The following is a 19,552-nucleotide window of genomic DNA, read 5'->3' as shown; positions in this document are numbered from 1 at the left end:
AACTATTTCGAGTTTGAAACCTAATTATTTATGGCCATAAATATTTTTACCTTATATAATAATTGCAAATTTTAATGAGCACATTAAAATATAATCTTCTTGAATATCATTCACTTTTTCATTTTTCACTTTAACATATTAAGGGACCACAAATCATTTTATAATCTATAAATTTTTAGCCTTTTTTCAAGTATTAGAAAAAGATTATATTTTTTTATGTTTAAAAGAGCTTTGTGACATCTAAACCCTTTGATTTATTGTTTGAAAGTCGCTATTGCCGCCACATCCCAAATATTTAAAATAAATAACTAAAATGTTTTAGCCGCCTGTATTTTTTATTCATTGTAAATTAATAAGATCTAGTATTTCTCTGAAATTGCTAGAATTCGTATCTTTTTCAAATGATTTGTAAAAAATGATGAAGTTATATATGTGATGCTTTTAGAGTGATTTAATGAATCAAGATGTAAGATTTCTTATTTTGTTTATAATTTGTATTTATTATTGAATAATATTTAATGTTTTGATCTGAAATTTGCAATTCCATTGGATTTTCTTCAAAGTTTATAGTAAAAATTAGTTTCATATTTTAAATATGCACTGATGAAAATGGTCAGATCTGTAAATTGTAACCAAATATGATTCTCTTGAAAGTTTTGATCAAAATTGGTATTATATTTACGAGACCGTGTAAATAAAAACTGCTAGTACCTCACAAAATTATGGATTTACTTTAAAATAAAAAAAAACTGTACTATTGATTTGAAATCTATGAATTTACAGGTATTTTTTTCCAAAATCCAAGATTGTTATATAGTTTCTGATGAAAGAAGATGGTTATATATACAGCATAGATTTTTGCAAATTAAGATAAATTTAAATAAATTTTCGGTATGAGAATACATTCGAGGCATAAAATTTACACATCTGAATATATTTGATGCTGAAAAAAAAACATCTTTGCAGTTTTGCCTAACTTATGATGATAAGCATTCTTTTCTTCTTTCTAATAAAAATAATACACCTGGAGCTAAATCAATGTATATATGTTTTATTTAAGGTTTTCCATTTATTTTAGTAATTTGATATTTAAATAAAAAGGGTTTTTTTCTGGCCTAAATACTCCTTAGCACGATTTATTTAATGTACTAGTCCTGACTTTTATTAATTTTAGAAGGTCTAGTTTTTAATACTAAGTGATAATTATGTGATTATTATATGAGTTAAGTTGATTATTGCATATTTATGGGACTAAAAATTGAATTCTGACCATATAAGGTTTTTTTATCTAACCATCACGTCGTGCGTACTGAGATTCCACTTTAAAACAGTTAGATTCATTTTTTCTCGCTAATGGTAAATGTATTTATAATATAATCATGTTGTTGAGTTTTACATTATTAAACAGTAAAAATCTTTTAATTATCCTTATTTTATTTTTATTTGATTATTTAGACTAATTTTTTTTCTTGATATAATTTTATTGTATTTAAACATGCCCAATCTCAAATATATTTTCTTGTATTTATATTATTGGAATTTAAACAAGTATAAAAATCCTACTTATTTTTCTTTTTACATGTATCTAATTTCACTAGTCTTATAGATATGTAAGCATTTTTCTCTACTAATTGGCGAAAGATGAAGTTTAAGAATATAAATCATTTTTTTTTAATGGTTTCTAAATATAAATTTAGAATTAACTGTTCGTTTTTATTTATGTATTTAAATATTTGTTTTCAGTAGCTTTATCTTTCTAATTTAAATTAACACAATTCCAAGTTTTAAAATCTGCTGATTCTAAAAAAATAGACTCATGTAAATATAATTTAAAATAATGATCAGTAAGATTGAATAATCATTTATTTTGTATCGGTCTTATATATTAGTGATTTATGATGTTGTTAAGGCCTACTACCCTTAAAAAATATTTGTTCTTAGCCTATACATTTATAAGTACTCGATATGTGTCTATTTATTCCGAAGATAAATTTTAAACATCCTCTCAACTTTACCTTTTTATCAAGATTCTTGCCTTTGAGATAAACTCTCGATCTACAATCTAAAACTACTAAAAAACAATAATATATACTCAAGATCGAAAACAAAATGAAAAATACAAAATGCGAAAACCAAAATAAAATCATTAAAAATGACCTTTCAAATTTTATATGAAGCAAATTAAACAACAAGATTAAGTGCGTACTAAATATAGTAATAATAAAATACTTGATGTTATTCTTTCCAATACAATTATCTATCCACGGGCAGTGATGATCACATTCAACAACACATCTTCCACAATGAAAGCAATGTGAAATATTACAGTTTTTAAAAATTCCGCACTCTGTGCAAAGCTCTTCGGTAAAGATTGCATCTTTTGTTATAATTTCTCTCCTAAGTGTTTTACATGAATTCATTGTATTAATGATGATGTCATCCCCTAAGACTAAAATTGATCTTTCATATTCTTTTTGGTTTCGTTGATAGATATAGCCTGGATTTGATGTTGAAGTTTTAAATAAGGAAATTATGGATATAAAGCATATATAGGACATAAAGAATGTTGTAAGCGTATTCCCACTTTTATTCAATATGTACATTGCAAAAGCTATAAGGAAGGTGTGAAGAATCAAAGTTGTGCACATGGAGACTACATTTCGGCTAATTTCCATGGGCTTCTACCCCCTTAAACATTTGTTTTCTTTCTTGAAACCAATAATTTTCATCTCTATTCTTATTTGTCATGGAATATGAATGGCGATAAGTGATAAAAATTAAGTTTCTGATTCGTTATTTAAACATACGAACAAATTTACTTGTCAAAAAATGAAATATTGAATAAAATTTGAATTTACAAATAAATTATTATATTCTTTATTTTTTACCTTTTGATAATTTCATTTAGAAATATATAATTCATTTTCAGAAATTATTATTATAAATCTATGCCTTTTTTTTATTTCTATTATTACAAAAGAAAAATTAAATTCAAAACATGTATAGAAATCACATGTAAGCCAATTATCGATTACTAAAATCGAAATTATAACCATTTTGTACTATAAAAAGAAAAAAGTCTTTTATTATTGCAAATTAAATGTTAAGACTCTTAAAAAATATTGGATTTATCATTCATTTTTAAATTTCATATACAAACTTGTCTGCTGACAACTATCGATAAACTTTTAATTTCAATCTCATAATTTAACACAAAAAGGCATTAAATAAATTGGTCTCTAAAGAATAATTTATTATTTGTATTCAAAATGCATTTTTTTCCATTTTCGTCTGTTCACGAAAAATCCCATTTTAATATAGCACATATTTCTTTGTTACTTCTTTCGATCTCAATATCTTTACAATTTTACTATTTACATCTTCTTCTTTCAAGACTTATAAACTGACTTATTTTATAGTATTCTAATTTTGAATGTATTATTATGCTACTTTTGGCATCCTAAACACCTTTGTATACGACTTATGTTATCTTGTAGCCCATCACTCAACTTTTAAACATACTGGACTACTGTTTTCTGCCCATATAATTTTGAATGTGCTCCCTTATAGCAAATTATATGATTTTTCATCTTTACTTTTACCATGTAAATTACGTTTTTATATTTCCACGGCAGTTCCCAAAAAAACATTATATCAAAAAGAATTTATTGGATTTAGATTAAATAGTTTGAGATGTCAGCAGAGGCTAACATGCTAAAAATGCTGGGATTTAGAACGATACTTGAATTGTGGACTCAATAGCGCTGAAGAGTATTGTAAAGGCGATAAAATTGAAAGAACTACAAAGCAAATCTGTTTTTTAAAGCAATCTTACGTTTTTTTTTAGTAAATTAAAAAGAAAAATGAATCTAAAATAAATATAAGATCTATTTTTTAATGAATTGCGAAATTAATTTTGAATAACAAAAAGAAAAAATAGGTTTCACTTCCCCATATTAAATAAATATAATTTTAGATATTTTTAAACACCGAATCGCACTAAAATTCCGAATAAAATTAGTTTTTAATATCATTCATTTACGTTTTCATTTAGGAATTCTTTTGTATCAACAGGTTTTTCACCGATTAATGTACTTACACTAAAAAATTAGTTCACGAATTATCAACACCAAAATAAGGCATATCTACAAAGCAGAGAGACAAATTTTACAGTAGTGAATTTACAACCTGAATTATATTTTCTTTCTAATGAGAATGATCGATTCTTTTACACAATATTTAAATATATGATGATTTCAAATCGAGATTCTAGACCGAAATATTAGGTGTATACAACGCTTATCTAGTTTTTGGGAATGATCACATTCATACTTATACCATGCCATCATAAATTATAAGAATAGATGCATCATATTTCTCAGTCCGATTGTATTTTATTTAAAATCCTTTGTAATAATCATTGTTTCCTGGACATTCTAATTCACCTTGTTCATATTTTTTAAAAAGGGTATTTTATTGCTGATTAAATTAATTATATCGAGAAAGACTTATCGTGTTTATTTTTAACCATAATATCGTATTTATAACATAGACATGCATATTCCTACACGAAAAATTGCCCTGAAATAATTTGAACATGGAAACTTTAGCTGCGTTAGCAGAACTTAAAATTAAAAAAAGGCCAAAATCGATTAATTTTGTAGATTTTTGATTGTTTAGAAAAAAAAGATGCATTTCTTAACTTAGAACAAAGATGAATAAGCTTATAAATCATATTATATGTTTGTAAAATTTAGAGGCAGATCATAAGTAAGTTTTCATGCTCATAAATATGATAATTTTATTAAAACGCGTATATTCAGAGATTGATATTCGTGTTTGTTTTTAAAAAAAGGAATAATCATTTTTAAATTAGAAAATTAATTCTCCAAAAAAATTTAAACTGGTTCCAATTTATAAATTTTTTGTGTTTTTGGAATATAAAATCGAAAAAATAAATATTTTTTTTTAAATGCCGGATATCATATAAATAATCATTAAAATTTTTAAATTTTCGTTAAATATCGACAAATACTTTATAAATATATATAAATATTTTTTGCGTTGAAAAGGGGTTTTATGCCAATATACAAGCATTGCGTGTGTGTAGTTAAAAATATTGATATCTTTTTTTGTATCTACGAAATGATTTTGACAAATTTTAAAGGCTTTCTTATTCACAAATCTCGGGATTCGTTTATTTTTTTGTGAACTAAATAGACTTTGAATACCATTGGTCATCTATCTGAAGTCTAAAATAACGGATAGTGTCTAAAAGGTTTATTATTATCATATACGACTTTTAAATAGTTTTTTTTTAATTTTGATACAAAATATAGATAACTTAATGTGTTCAAAGCATAACACGTCTTTTATACCCTTTAATTTACATATGTTGCTTTTATTTCGTTTTTATAATTATAAAGCATATTTTTATATATATTAGGAGCATAAATAACATGGTTAGTCACTTTTAAATCCTTTAGTGCTAAGTAATGGCCTAGATTCAGCTATATTTTATTTGTATTTGTAATTATACTTTTTTATTCCGAATTAGCATAAGAAAATCCAAGAGATTAAACAAAATATATATATAAAAATAAATATTGAAAAAAATAGTAAATATATTGTACAGTTGCTGACTTTGGCATATTATCTTTCAACCCAGTTCTAAAATATTTTTTTAATTCCTTATTTTTTTATCTGTTATTAAGTTCCGGAATTGTAACTAAACAACTAGAAAAAAAACATCATAACAGAATTTCAAATTCATTTAAATTTAAAATAAAAAGGTTAATGGTTTAACTCTTTTTTTATTAGAAGTCCTTTCCAAAATTATAAAAACCCAATATTTTTGCGTGTTCGATATCTTTTTGATATTGATGATTTCAACTTCATCATTTGCCATAATAGTTTCCGTGTGCACTCAATTTAGATAGTTCACATTTCAACACTATGATTGACTATTTCATGATTGAAACCGGATGTTTACGTATTGCTTCTCCATGTATCCGTGCATATTGCTGAAATCTGATAAACATGAATAAAAATAATATTTTGTTTTTTTCTTATTTATATTTCTAAACGTTAAAAGTTGCATTTTCTTCTTTAAATTCTCTCATCCAGCCTAGAACTCGCATGCCATCCATTCTATGTACTTGATTATAATAATAAGTCCAGATTTACTTGATATACTTCTACAATCATATTTAGATACCCGATTATACATTGTGTTCCACATATATTATTTATGTCTTCTCTTCTGATATTTATTTTCACTCGATAAATTGTTTTATTTGAAAAAACAAATATTTTATTATTCTTTTATTGTTTAAGACGATAATATATTTCTCAAATAAATTTAACTTTTGGCGATTATTTATGCAAAGTATTCAAAGCTTTTTTTAAAATATTGGTAACACCATTTGACATTTCGTTTTCCCATCTTAATTTTTATTTGCATGTAGTATTTGAAGACTTCGCAAACAAATTTGACAAAAATTATTCTTTATTCTATCTTACAGTCTCTCTATTTTATGTCTTATTGTTGTATTTTTTGGTTGTTCACTACTTTTTATCAATTTTTAAAACGGAAATTTTAAAAATGGGCAAAAAAAATCCTGCACACTGCAGTCCCTTTGGCTAATTAATTGATTTTGAAGTAATTAAACCACGAAAAAACTACATCGAAGGTGCAATATTCATCTAGGGTGGGTATATTTGATTATATTGCAACCAAATATTCAACATGAATATATTTTAGATGTTTACATAACAATATTAAAATCCAATTTTTATCATATATCTAATTGTAGTGATAAATATATAATACCTTTTTAGATATTTCCAAATGCTTAACGTCATCGATCACATTGCCTGATATGTGATTTACACGAATAATCACAAAAAAAATTACAAATGAGTTGATCACGAAAAAACAATTTATATATGCATGCCCCTATTTTGTTATTTATTATTTATAAAAATCGGTTTTTATTATTATCTTTAATTTTACGAATCATAATTTAATTTTTCTTACAGAACGGATGCTATTAATCCATCTTTCAACGTTTTTATCTCATATCATCTTTTGTCAAGTTTTTATTTTATATATTAATGGTCAATTAAAAACCATACCGCATAAAAAGTATTATTTGAGAAATCCTTTTTTTCTTTATGATACATGGTGCTTCTTTCCCCCTCATTATCCACCCACATTTTTTAACATCGATATCCAATTAAGTTCGCAATTTAAAACTGAAATTATATCTGGTTTTAATTTTTAAAATATTTTATTCAACCTTATGCTCTTTAAATAAGTATACCCACCTTTTATATAATGAAATATAATTCAAGTTCTTAAACTTTATGAAAATACACTCACTTGTGATTTTTATAATAGTTTATGTAGCCTCATAATTTTTACTTAAATATTACGTATTTTGATATATTTTTAGCCAATTTAACCCAGTTCTGTATAAGATTTATTATTTCATAAATAATTTCTCCTTTGATGCATAATATATGTCGGTTTGGCATCCTTTTCTATTTTTTATTCTACTGTATAAACATTATCGCATATTTTCGATCTTACGCGTGAGCAATTGTAGTCCCTTAGTAATCCTCCCATAAAATGGTTCAAAAGGAGAAGATTGATAAGCTTCTACAAAAACTTGACAAAACATCCCGAATATCACTTAAAGTCGATAAAGACATAACAGAAATAAAAAAAACTGTTGAAGAAGCACCTACAGGTATTATAGATTCATTTCGAAAATATACGTGTCCACAAGCAAATCTTGAAGTACTATTAAAATTTTATGACATATTTATCAAAACAGGCGAAAGTATAGATAAAAAGATCAAAGAAATTGAGAAAGGATCGCCCAAATCCAAAGAGCCGAAAAAACAATCCTCTATCCATAGCACCAAAACCCAAACCAATTCTTCTACCAAATCCATTCAAAATGAAAATAATGAAGACGATACGATTTCAAACATAGAGGATTCTTTCGTCAATGAGAAAAGAAATATCGAAATATATTTAGAGGTTAACAACGAATTGAAAATTCTTGAACCTTATAAAGATATAAACATAGTTAAAAAATTTATAAAAGATTCCAATGAAAAGATAAAAAACATTTTAGAACCACTAAATGATCATTTCTTTGCTTCACTACCTGTAATAATTACATCGATTGAAGATGGAGCAATCCGAAATATTGTTCCAATTCAAACAGCATCACATTTTCTACTAGAAATAAATAAAAAAGGTTTTATCGAAAAATATTGTAAATATATGCTAAATATTTATTCACATAGAAATTTAGAAACAGACGAATTTATTTTAAAACTAAAGATAGTAGGTAAATGTTTTGGAAAAATAGAGAAGGTTAACAGTTATTTGTTAGATGAAAAAATTAAAAAGGTTGTTGATGAACAATTGAAACAAATGTTGTTTATCGAACTTAAAGAAATTCTAGCACAAACACTTTTGTCTTTTGAAAACAAATTTAAGCAAGAAAATCTTGTAAAAGCATGTGAAATTTATATAGTTATTTCTAAAAAGGATTTGGAAAAACCGTTTAAAGATTTTAAAGACGATATCTTGGGAATTATTAACAACCACTTACTGAAATTTTTGAATAATGTAGAAGATGAGAAAAAGCCCATAAAAACATTTAGAAACGAGGAATGGTTGCTGGTAGTTTATAAGGTAATGAACCTATTTGAAAATAACGAAATGCTCGAAAAAGACTTCTTTTTTATGTTTAGCGACAATTACGATTTCGGAAATTATGAGGATATGAGAAAATTTTTGGGAACACTTACTTTCGAGAAAATCTTTCTATTGTCAGATCAACTTAAAGGGATTCAAAGAAATATATATCTGTTAAATAATTTGCATATGATTGATCTTTTTTTTAAAGAATACAAAAATAATAAAATGACTTATTTTTTTGAAAAGTATATGCTTGAGATTGTTGAAATGTGGGATTCTGAATGTGAAAAACGAAAACGCGATAAAGAAAAGGGGCAAAAATTTTTGGACCTTAATCTTGATATCCAGAGGGATTATTATTTGCCTGATGAAATGAGAGACTATTTGGTTCAAAGAGTTGGGGATATTGTCGAAAAATTTGTGATGGTAAATGGATATAAAGGCGGGAGAGAGGTTCTCAAAGTAAAGATCAATAAGCTATTTTCAGGTGATTAAATATGTGTTTTTTGTTTATGTTTTTTAAGATAAGATTGATGAAATGTTTTCCTTAATTGTTTATTTGGATACTAATAAGTTATTTCTTCAGAGATCAAATGACAATGTTTTTTCTTAGTTTAGATTTAAAAATAAATGCGGTATTTTATGGTGAAAATATAATATTGTTAAGCAGTTACTAAGTTAAGATTAATAATGTATTTTCAAATGAGTTGAATTCAATTTTATTTGGTCGGTCTTTTTTAACAACAAAAAGCCACTTCGATCAATAAAAAGTTAATTTAAGTGGATTTTTATGTGAATATAAATCAGATATTCAAGACACCATATTTTTTAATGCCTCTATCGTTATCTTTTTTTGTAAAGAGTGTTTTACAATATTTTCCTATAATTATTTATATGTGTTTTTTGTTCAAGTTTTTTTGCACTATCAAAACTTGTTCAATTAGCATTAAATTTATAATAATTGTTCTATAATTTATTCCTCTTTGTTTTGGCTACTATTTTACTTCTAAAATCATTATGTTTTTTTTTAATTTGATTTTATTCATTTATTTTTATTTTTTTACTCAATATTTAAACTTTTATAATTAGCATACACCTTTTGTTTGTCTTTTTTATGTTTTCGTTAACATTAATGTGTTTTGAATTGATTTTAATAATCAAAATAAACAACTCAATTTTAAGAAAGAGGAAACCTTTATTTTTCTTTGATATTCGGATAATCTTTCTAATATCTATCTATTATGGATTTTTTTTAACCACGCAAACAAATTGTTTTTATCATAAATGGAACAATAACCCTTATATCGGTGGTTTATAACATATTTGGTATAAAATTTAAGCAGATCTTGATAATTTTTATTTTTTTAAATATTCAAGATCTTAGATTTTATTATTATATGCATTTTTTAATTTACTTGTAATACATAAAGTTTTTCTGAATTTTTATGATCCCAAAATTTATTGATACATAAAATGCATTATATGGGGATTTATTTAATTTTTTCATTGGTAGTATATCTATCAGTCACACTTTGCGCAATATTTTTAAAATAGGCTAAATAAGAATTCTATAAATATATTATGCATTGCGTCTTATTGCATATTTTTTTTATAAAAAGCAGTTATATATACTTTTATGGTCATTAGATTATATTCAGGTCTATTCGAATCATTATAAATTTATCTTTCTTTTTTTTATATTTTTAACATTCTAATTCTTTAAATAACATAAATTATTTTAGATTATAAAGAAATGTATTTTATTGGTATTGAATGGTAATAATGTTTCTAATTAACTGAGTTTTTTTCATTTCATTTTACAAATCTGTGGTTAAAAGCTTTTATGCTTTGAGTATGGTATTTGTAAATAAATTAAAATAACTGCTTTTTGGAATAATTTTTATCATAAATAGTTCTATATAGTGTAATAAAATTGCATTGTCTGTGTGGCTTTAAATATGGTGACTAAAATTTTAAACTAGAATATGAGTTATTGAATCAATAAACGAAGATATGATGCATCCAGAATCTAATCTAAAGATTTTCTATAGCTAAAAGATAAAAAAAATCACTTAAAATACATAATTAAACACACAAATAAAATATTTAATCAGCTGTAAAATTTCATATTCTAAATATCTAAAATCTTTTTTTTTGAATAAATAAATTGAGATGACATTACGTCTTCATCGTTTAGTTTTTAAGGGTTTATAATCCATCAAGGTTTTCATTACATAAATACAATAAATAAATTTTTAAAATAATTTAAATATCTTTTTTTTTGTTTCTAAAATTATACCATAAATACATAGATTTACCCTTAAAATTATAGAAAATACAAGTTCAGTAATTGTAATAAATAGAATTTCACAAAAAAATATTTAATATTAATAAAATTACATTACTTACGATAAATCCGAATTTATTTCTGAATAAATATACCTTTCGAATTTCATCTTAATCTACACCCCAAAAACCGATCTACATACTTAAAAACCTTTTTACTACCATACCAAACTTAAAAATCTAGTATTTTCAGGCTTTCAAAAACATCCATCATAAAATCAAGCGTTCTAAAATATGCACTGCTAGCTCTTTATTTAAATTTAGTATATTATAGCTTGTGTGTACACATCTTTTTAGTCAATTTTATGGCCTTCTTTTTTTTCACTTTTAAACTAAAAACATGATTATTTGTATTCTACTGCCCTGTTTTATCATCTTATTGCACAAATATAAGTTTAAATTACAATTTTTTATTTTAGTTCTAATGGCCGATTACCAAATACTAATTTAATTTGTAATGATGACAACAACAAAATATGTTGAATTTCTTGTGGAACTCAAAAAAAATCCAAACATTAAGAGCGTAAAAGTTGAAGATTAAATTTTTTTTTGTCATAAAGTTTTATTAAAAACCACAAAAAAAAATTAATTAAAATAGTTTAGAAAAATTTAAATTTGCTTATTTATATTTGTGTATTTTATCTGACTTTTTTGAACTTTCTGAATATAAACTAACAAAAATGTCACCGTAAAAAACTCATTCGAGAAATAAATTGATTATATACTATTGCATTTTTTGATGTGAATATAGATTTAATATTTTGCTTTCCAAAAAACTGCATGCTTCAAAAAAAACAAGAAATCTTTATGAAGTAAATATAATCAATTATTAGTATAATAATATCAAAAAATGGTCGGAAAGGTTTATATAAATGCGAAAAAAATGTCTTGTACTTCATTCATATTGTATTTTTGAGACAATATGGCTCTAAATTTCATCATGGAAATATAATATCAAGGTAGTATATTGTGATGTAAAAATAATATCGAAGCGCAAATTTTATAAAAAAAGGAAAATATTAACTATTTTATTAAAGAAACATCAATTTCAGCAATCATGGTTGATAAAATTATTCCTAGTTACAAATAATTTTATCATAATTTTCCTAAAAGAATTATACAAATACAATCCTTGCATGGTTATAAGAATTAGTTGAAATGCTAAAAACATGAAAATACATATATCAAAAAAAAAATTATCGCTTCTATAATACATACAGCGTGAATGAAAAAATCATTTTGCTGATATTTTTATTGACTTGCGCGATCTATATTATACACATGAAACAGCATTCGCAATATATTATGAATCTTTGAACTCCATTTTAAACTTATGTGACAAGTTATTTTAAATGGAAAGAATACCGAAATAAAGAGCAATAAATGTTATAAAAACCACTTTATTTTTATAGTATAACATTTAAGATTTTTTAGCGTCAAAATAAACATCAGGCATAACACGAAGTTATTTTTTTACATGAGTCCATAATATAAATTCCAAAAAAATTATTTATTCGTAAGAATTACTTCATTGTTTATTTAAAATGTGATATGACTTGTTTTTTACTGTAAATCTAATTCAATATTATCATCAAAATATGGCCAATCACATTAAAAATTTTTTTTATAGGAATTATATTGCTTTTTGTTCTGATATCCTGTTAATTCATTTTTGCTTTATGTATTTGTAATACGTTATTTTATTAGCTAAGATTTGTACTTTTTATTTAGTTCGTACTTAAATTTTGCATACAATATTAAATTCCTTATGGAATATTATAGTATTTGATCTATTGAAAATATCATTCCTAAAATAATTAATGAATAATACGTGGATTTTTGCTACGAGATATGAAAATATGGGAATCTTAAAAATCCAATATTTATGTTTTAATATCAAACTAATGTGCCTTTTAATGTATTTATATATAATTTATGAATTTTAATTCTATTATTACAATATATAACTGTAAATACTAATTTTTTGTGATTATAAAATAAGAAATGATAATAAAGAAGCCAAACACCTCTAAAATTCACATTAAATTTTTAAGACCCAAATTTTATAAATAAACTGCCATGGAAATTAGTTCTCATTAGGTACATCGGGATACAATCATTTTCTGTTCCCTTAGGGGATAGATATAAGATGAAATTATAGTATATATAGTGCAACTGTCCATATAATACAAAAAAAATATAAAAGACACCTCCTGCAATTAAAAAAATAAATTAAATTATAATCATTTTATACATCTGAATCATATAAATTATGCACAAAGTAGAAAGAAAATTCCGAAAAACTAGTAAAATCGATGTTTATATTTGATGTTAAGCCTCTAAGGGTAGTTATAATTGTAATTGTAGAAATATAAATATAAAAATTACAATCGCTTATAAAGATTGGTTTTTTATCATATTATATTGCTGTAAACTCTTGAATTTGTATTATTTCAACTGATGTGCAAAATATGAAAAAAAATATATCACAGAAAATTTGACGCAATAATACTACGAATCATACAAAAATAATGATATTCGAGATATAAAATTCATTTGAAAATTTCTTGTTTTCGCTAAATATTACAACGAATTTTCGGTGGGGTAATTTTAATAAAAATTTGCGTGAGGGCTCTATTCTTTTACACTATAAAATTTCCAGACAATATATATAATTGTCATATATTTTCATTTCAAATGTACAAAAAAACATTTTTTTATGATTATTTACGGATCCTACGCATAAATACCTTTAAAAGACGATAATATATGCATATTTTAAATCAAAACGAATAAACATACACCATTAAGTACAGGATAAAATTATACGTATTATTTTTTTACAGACGGTGCGCGCATAGTACTACTAAAGATGTTTTTTTTGTAGATTAAAAAAAGGAATATTCGACACTATTTTCTGAATTTATCTTGCATTAAAAAATCTTCTTGATAGGTTTTAATATAATTTTATGCATGATTCGTTTATTAAAAATAATCTGAGAAGCCAATACACCATTTAAATTTAAAAAAAAAAGTAATTCATACTATTTTCATATAAAAACATCCAAAATCTCAAGATATAGGTTGTGCATCTAAATTATTTCTCAAATATAATTATATTTATTAGTTTTCATGTTAATTATCAAGCAGTAAATAAGAACAAATTTATTTATAGAGCATGAACGCATTATTAATTTTTTTGAAATCAGATAAAGCATATCTGCAATTATATCAATTGACCATTTTGCTTGATATTATTTATTTCCAGAGAAATTTTTCTTCTGATGTAAAAGACATCCTTTGAGCCCCGGTAATCTATAAAGTAGTAAATCAAGTTTAATGAATTTTATTTTTCTAAAACGAAAAAATAGTAAAACAAACATATTTTCAATAAAGAAATTTAATCGTTCCCGCGATTATTAATTTATTTTTGGAAAAATAAAATTTGCTGTACAAGATCTCAACATACTAAATATTTGGATTCTTAAAAAATAACAGATAATTCTGGTTAAAACTACTATAAATCCATTATAATGTTTCTATAAATATTTATTTATTGATGAAGGAGATTCTTTGAAAAATTTATCTTATTTTTATTCGTTAAGAACAGCATCTTCAGTCTTTTCACTTTTTTGTATATTTTATCAAGTGCTTCATCAAATCTCACCATCCGGCTTTCGTCACTTGCAAGATAAATTTATTTTTATAATATTAATATATAAAAATTTAGATTCCGAAGAAATGATATAAATGTGAGGATTATGTATATAGGTGATCGCTTTACTATCATAGTACGAATAAAAATATGATCCAGCGTAATTTTCCAGGTTGACACAAATATGAACGCATAAATTTGTATTTTTTTTTAATTATTATGTCAAACCTATAATGTATTCTTAAGTTTCCCAATGATACAAGCAATAGTGCTGAGTATTTAAAAAAAATTAAAAAAAAAACACATAATAATCACGATGCAAAATTATAGTTTTATTCTGTATATTACATAAAAATGATATTTTGCCTGCTAGTCTCAACAAAAAATTTTAAGGTTAAAATACAAGATAAATTACCACTTTTTTTGTCACGTGTTTATATCTTTTTATTTATATTTCTTAAGATTTTGAGGGCTGTTCAATTTATCCTAATGCGGAAACAAATCACTTTAGGCTATTTTATTGTTCAATATCATTTTGATTTTTATCAAAATATGCTTTATGAATTTCATGGTGATCATTATGTAAGTTTAAATCGTTAGTTTAAATAATATAATATCCTAAATTGTACTCTTTTAGTGTAAAAGTTAGTTTTATGGTGGTTTTGATTACATCATATCACATAGTGAAATATATATTTTATAGCCTGCTAGAACAATAAATTATAAATTATATATGGTCTTTATATATCTACATAGATCATTATATTATTAAGCTTATAATTTTTTCGCTTTGTTGGCTTCTAATAGATGGTTCAATATTGATCATTTTTATTTTTGATCAGGATCAATTTTAGCATAATTATTTTATAATCTTTAAGCTAAAATAAAAATTTTTATTATGAAGTTGATTTGTTCAACCCTACGGAATTTGACAAAAGATAACAATTTCCAATAATTATGCATACATTTATTTTAAATGATTATATAATTCTATAATGGCAAACTCTGATTTTTAAACCTAAAAATTTAAAATATGGAAATATCAGTCGATGTGTTTAAGAAAAAATTTAAATAAAATATTAAAAAATATCAGAGGTCTTATTATTTCCATAAAAAATACGCATAAATACTTTTGTGTTTATCATACCCGAAAGGTATGATATTTCACAAGAAGGGGCAGAATAATTTTTTTAACTCTTAATAACAAAATTACTGACCTGATAATGTGTATAAATTTATTTGAATTATTCATTCAAAATAACCGTCAAGTTGAATTTAATAATATATTTAATTTCTTTTTAATGAAATGTATTTCTGCTTCACCATAATATTTTTTTGACAGCTTTTAAGTATTTTTTAAAATATAACTATTCGAATCAAAATATACCATTTTATCTTGTATACTATTGTGATTTAATTAAAAAAATATAACGAATTTATATGCCTTTATGATTCATTTTAAATTTATTTTATATAATTAAATTTTATGTTTTTTTGTCCGTTATTATTTCTGATGATGTTCTAAATTTATTATCCTTTGATTACAAATAATGAGGTCAAAATCAACTATAAATTTATTTAAAGCAGTTTTGTGGAACAGTTTTTCACTGATAAAAGAATTAAATACAGTAAATTTGAAAAACAATTTTTAAAAGCCTTTTGAAATATATGATGAATGTTTAAAGCGGAATGAAAAAAAATAAAGTGGCGAAATATTTTACCTCTATCATAAATACTTTATTTCGATGTTGTTATCTCTGACGAATTCATTGGTTTTGCATAAGATTTCGCATCCAATTAAAAAAGATTATAAATATGAAACCAAATACAAAACAGATTAATCAAACCCATAACCAGTTCATGTCACATCGTTTTAATAGACGAATAATGAAAGAAATTGAAAATCTTTCTAAGATGAATGTTGTTGATCTTAGGCTGATCCTGAATGACAGTGTTTCAGTCAAGCAAGGCGACAATATAAATGACACATCAGGGGAATCGCCGCAAGTAATTGAGACCATTAATGAGTTTAAGGTTGAAATAACGGGTGCCAAGGAAACTTTATATGCAAATGAAAAGTTCATCTTACAATTTAAAATACCAAAATCGTACCCTATTGAGGCCCCAGAAGTAATATTTCAAGATATGATTCCGATAAATGAACATGTTTATTCCAACGGTCACATATGTTTATCAATTCTTTATGATCATTGGTCACCAGCATTGACTATAGAATCCATATGTATAAGCATTATTTCATTGCTTTCAGGAGCAAAAGAAAAAAAAAGACCACCAAATGATGATCGATATTGTCGTATTTCATCTAATAAAAGCCCGAAAGATTTCCGATGGTCATACCACACTTGATAGATTTATATAAATAAACTTTAATAAATAAATGTGATTTGGAACTTGATATGTTTTTTCATGTCCTCAACCCAAATATTTACAAAACGCTTATTCGAACTTTGTATTAAAAAATATATTTTTCTTACAAAATTATATTATTTCACCGGAGTTTTTAATAACTTGGGATGGTGTGGTTGCAAAATTAATTAAAAAATATTTTAAGGGTTAAAAATCCTAGACGAAGTAGAAACATACATGTAAGCTCTCACACTCCGCAAGACACTTGAACCCATCTCATTTGAGAGAAGAAGAGCAGTTGATTAAGATAGATCAGGGGAAGGCGCCAAAAGATGCATCAAGGATTTGTGCAATATTCCCAATGAACAGACTACGCCACAATAGATGGATCTTATAAAAAGAAACTTTACCCATAAATAATTATATATATAATTGCCCCCATGGCGGACCTAAATACAATAAACACCAATACAATTTAGAGAAATAATTACCTTTTATTTATTTCCCCTTAAATATGTTATTTTTGCCTTTTATATTTATGAGATTTATCGAATCGCGCTTCTGCTATTATTTATATTCTATTGATCAATTGTAATTATGTTTTGATTACCAGTTAATGCTTATTTTTATGGCATCATAAATAAATATCACATAATAATTTTTTCTGTTCATTCTCGTATTTCAAATATTTTTACTATGTGTTATATGATAGAATAGGTTGATCTTTATAAAAAGAAATAAATGTAAATTATAAAAAAAGACTTAATTTTTATTATATATGTTGCTTTCATTCTAAGTTTTTGTAAAAAAAAATATATAGATGACTAAAGCTATCAGCAGCAAAAAAAAATGAAAATTAAAAGGGCGTTTAAAATATTTAAAATTCATTTTTGGAAATATAATTATATCCTTGATATCTATCAGATAATATACCTCTAATCTATTCAATTTTTTTTTGTAATATTATTTAAAAAAAATCAGAAACTGTTAATTTTATGTAATTTTAGATCATCACAATATGTACTCATCTTATAGCGCCTCGGAGAAAATATTTTTAGCATAAATAAAAAGAGGAACATGTATACGTTATTCATATACAAAAATTAATTCGTAATATTATAAACCTATTTTTAATATGTAACTATATTAATTTATTATCTCTATCAATTAATATTTTTCATATATTTACTATTCTGATACAAAAATTAATTTGTAATATTATAAACCTATTTTTAATATGTAACTATATTAATTTATTATCTCTATCGATAAATATTTTTCATATATTTACTATTCCGATACAAAAATTAATTCTAAATATTAGAGATCTATTTTAAATATATAACTATATTAATTTATTATCTCTATCGATAAATATTTTTCATATATTTATAATTCAGTATATCTGTTTGTTAATATCAAATTTTATTGTAAATTCATTATAATAATCATAGTTTTAATTTCATTGATTTAATTGAAGACTTAAAACTTATACATTGACCTTTAAAAATATCAAATTTTATTGTAAATTCATTTTAATAATGATAATTTTATTGATTTAATTTTATGACTTAAGTATTAAATATTAAATATTAACATTCTAAAGTTGATGCATTTGAGTGCAACAGATTAACAAAAGCAGCTAAAAATATCACAATAAAATAATAATCTATTATCTGAAAGGAGATGATACAAACTATTGGTGCAAATCAATACAAAATGATTTTGAAATGCTTAATTGGTTCTAGAAACTCCCCTTAAAAAATACATATAATGAAAGACAATGAAAAAATGAACGAATACTCAAACACAACTAAGATAAAATTATGTTCTTATTGCAATCAAAATGTTGATTGTAAGTGCGGACCCAGTAATAAAGAAATCGAAGATGGATTTATAAGTCAAGAAAATAATCAGACAATAGATATAGAAAATGGATTCGGCAGTAACGAATCTGTAAGTAAAGCAAAAATTTACCATGAAAATATTCATAAATCTAAATATACAGTTCGGCTTGATTTGAATGAAAACGTAGACGATTCAAATGAAAAATTGAAATCTAGAACGGAGATAATCGATATGGAAAACAATAAACAAGAATTAAAAGATACTTCCGAAATTGAAGGAGATGGTTTTTTGAACGTAGCTAATACCAAAGAAAACGTAGTTCCAGTTAAGTTTAATAATTTTGGTGCTATTGAAAATACTGATTCTGTGCAACAAATGAAATCTGAAGTTTATTCAGAGTGCAATCATTTAAATTCTGAATCAAATTGTGGGGTAAAAAATTCACAGTTTCTAACAGTCACTTCTGATAAAAAAATAATAGAAACAAGTATTTTTGGTGATATTCTTTCAAAAGGTATATTTATTAAAAACTCTAACACCGAAAATTCATGGAAAAGTTATAAATCAATAGAAGCTAGTTTTGAATTCATATTTTCTGTAAATCATGATGATGG

Source organism: Rhyacophila brunnea, unplaced genomic scaffold (assembly GCF_057557595.1).
Source record: "Rhyacophila brunnea isolate RB1 unplaced genomic scaffold, BYU_Rbru_1.0 scaffold_108, whole genome shotgun sequence".
Classification (NCBI taxonomy): Eukaryota; Metazoa; Arthropoda; class Insecta; order Trichoptera; family Rhyacophilidae; genus Rhyacophila; species Rhyacophila brunnea.
Note: the sequence above shows the minus strand (reverse complement) of the source record.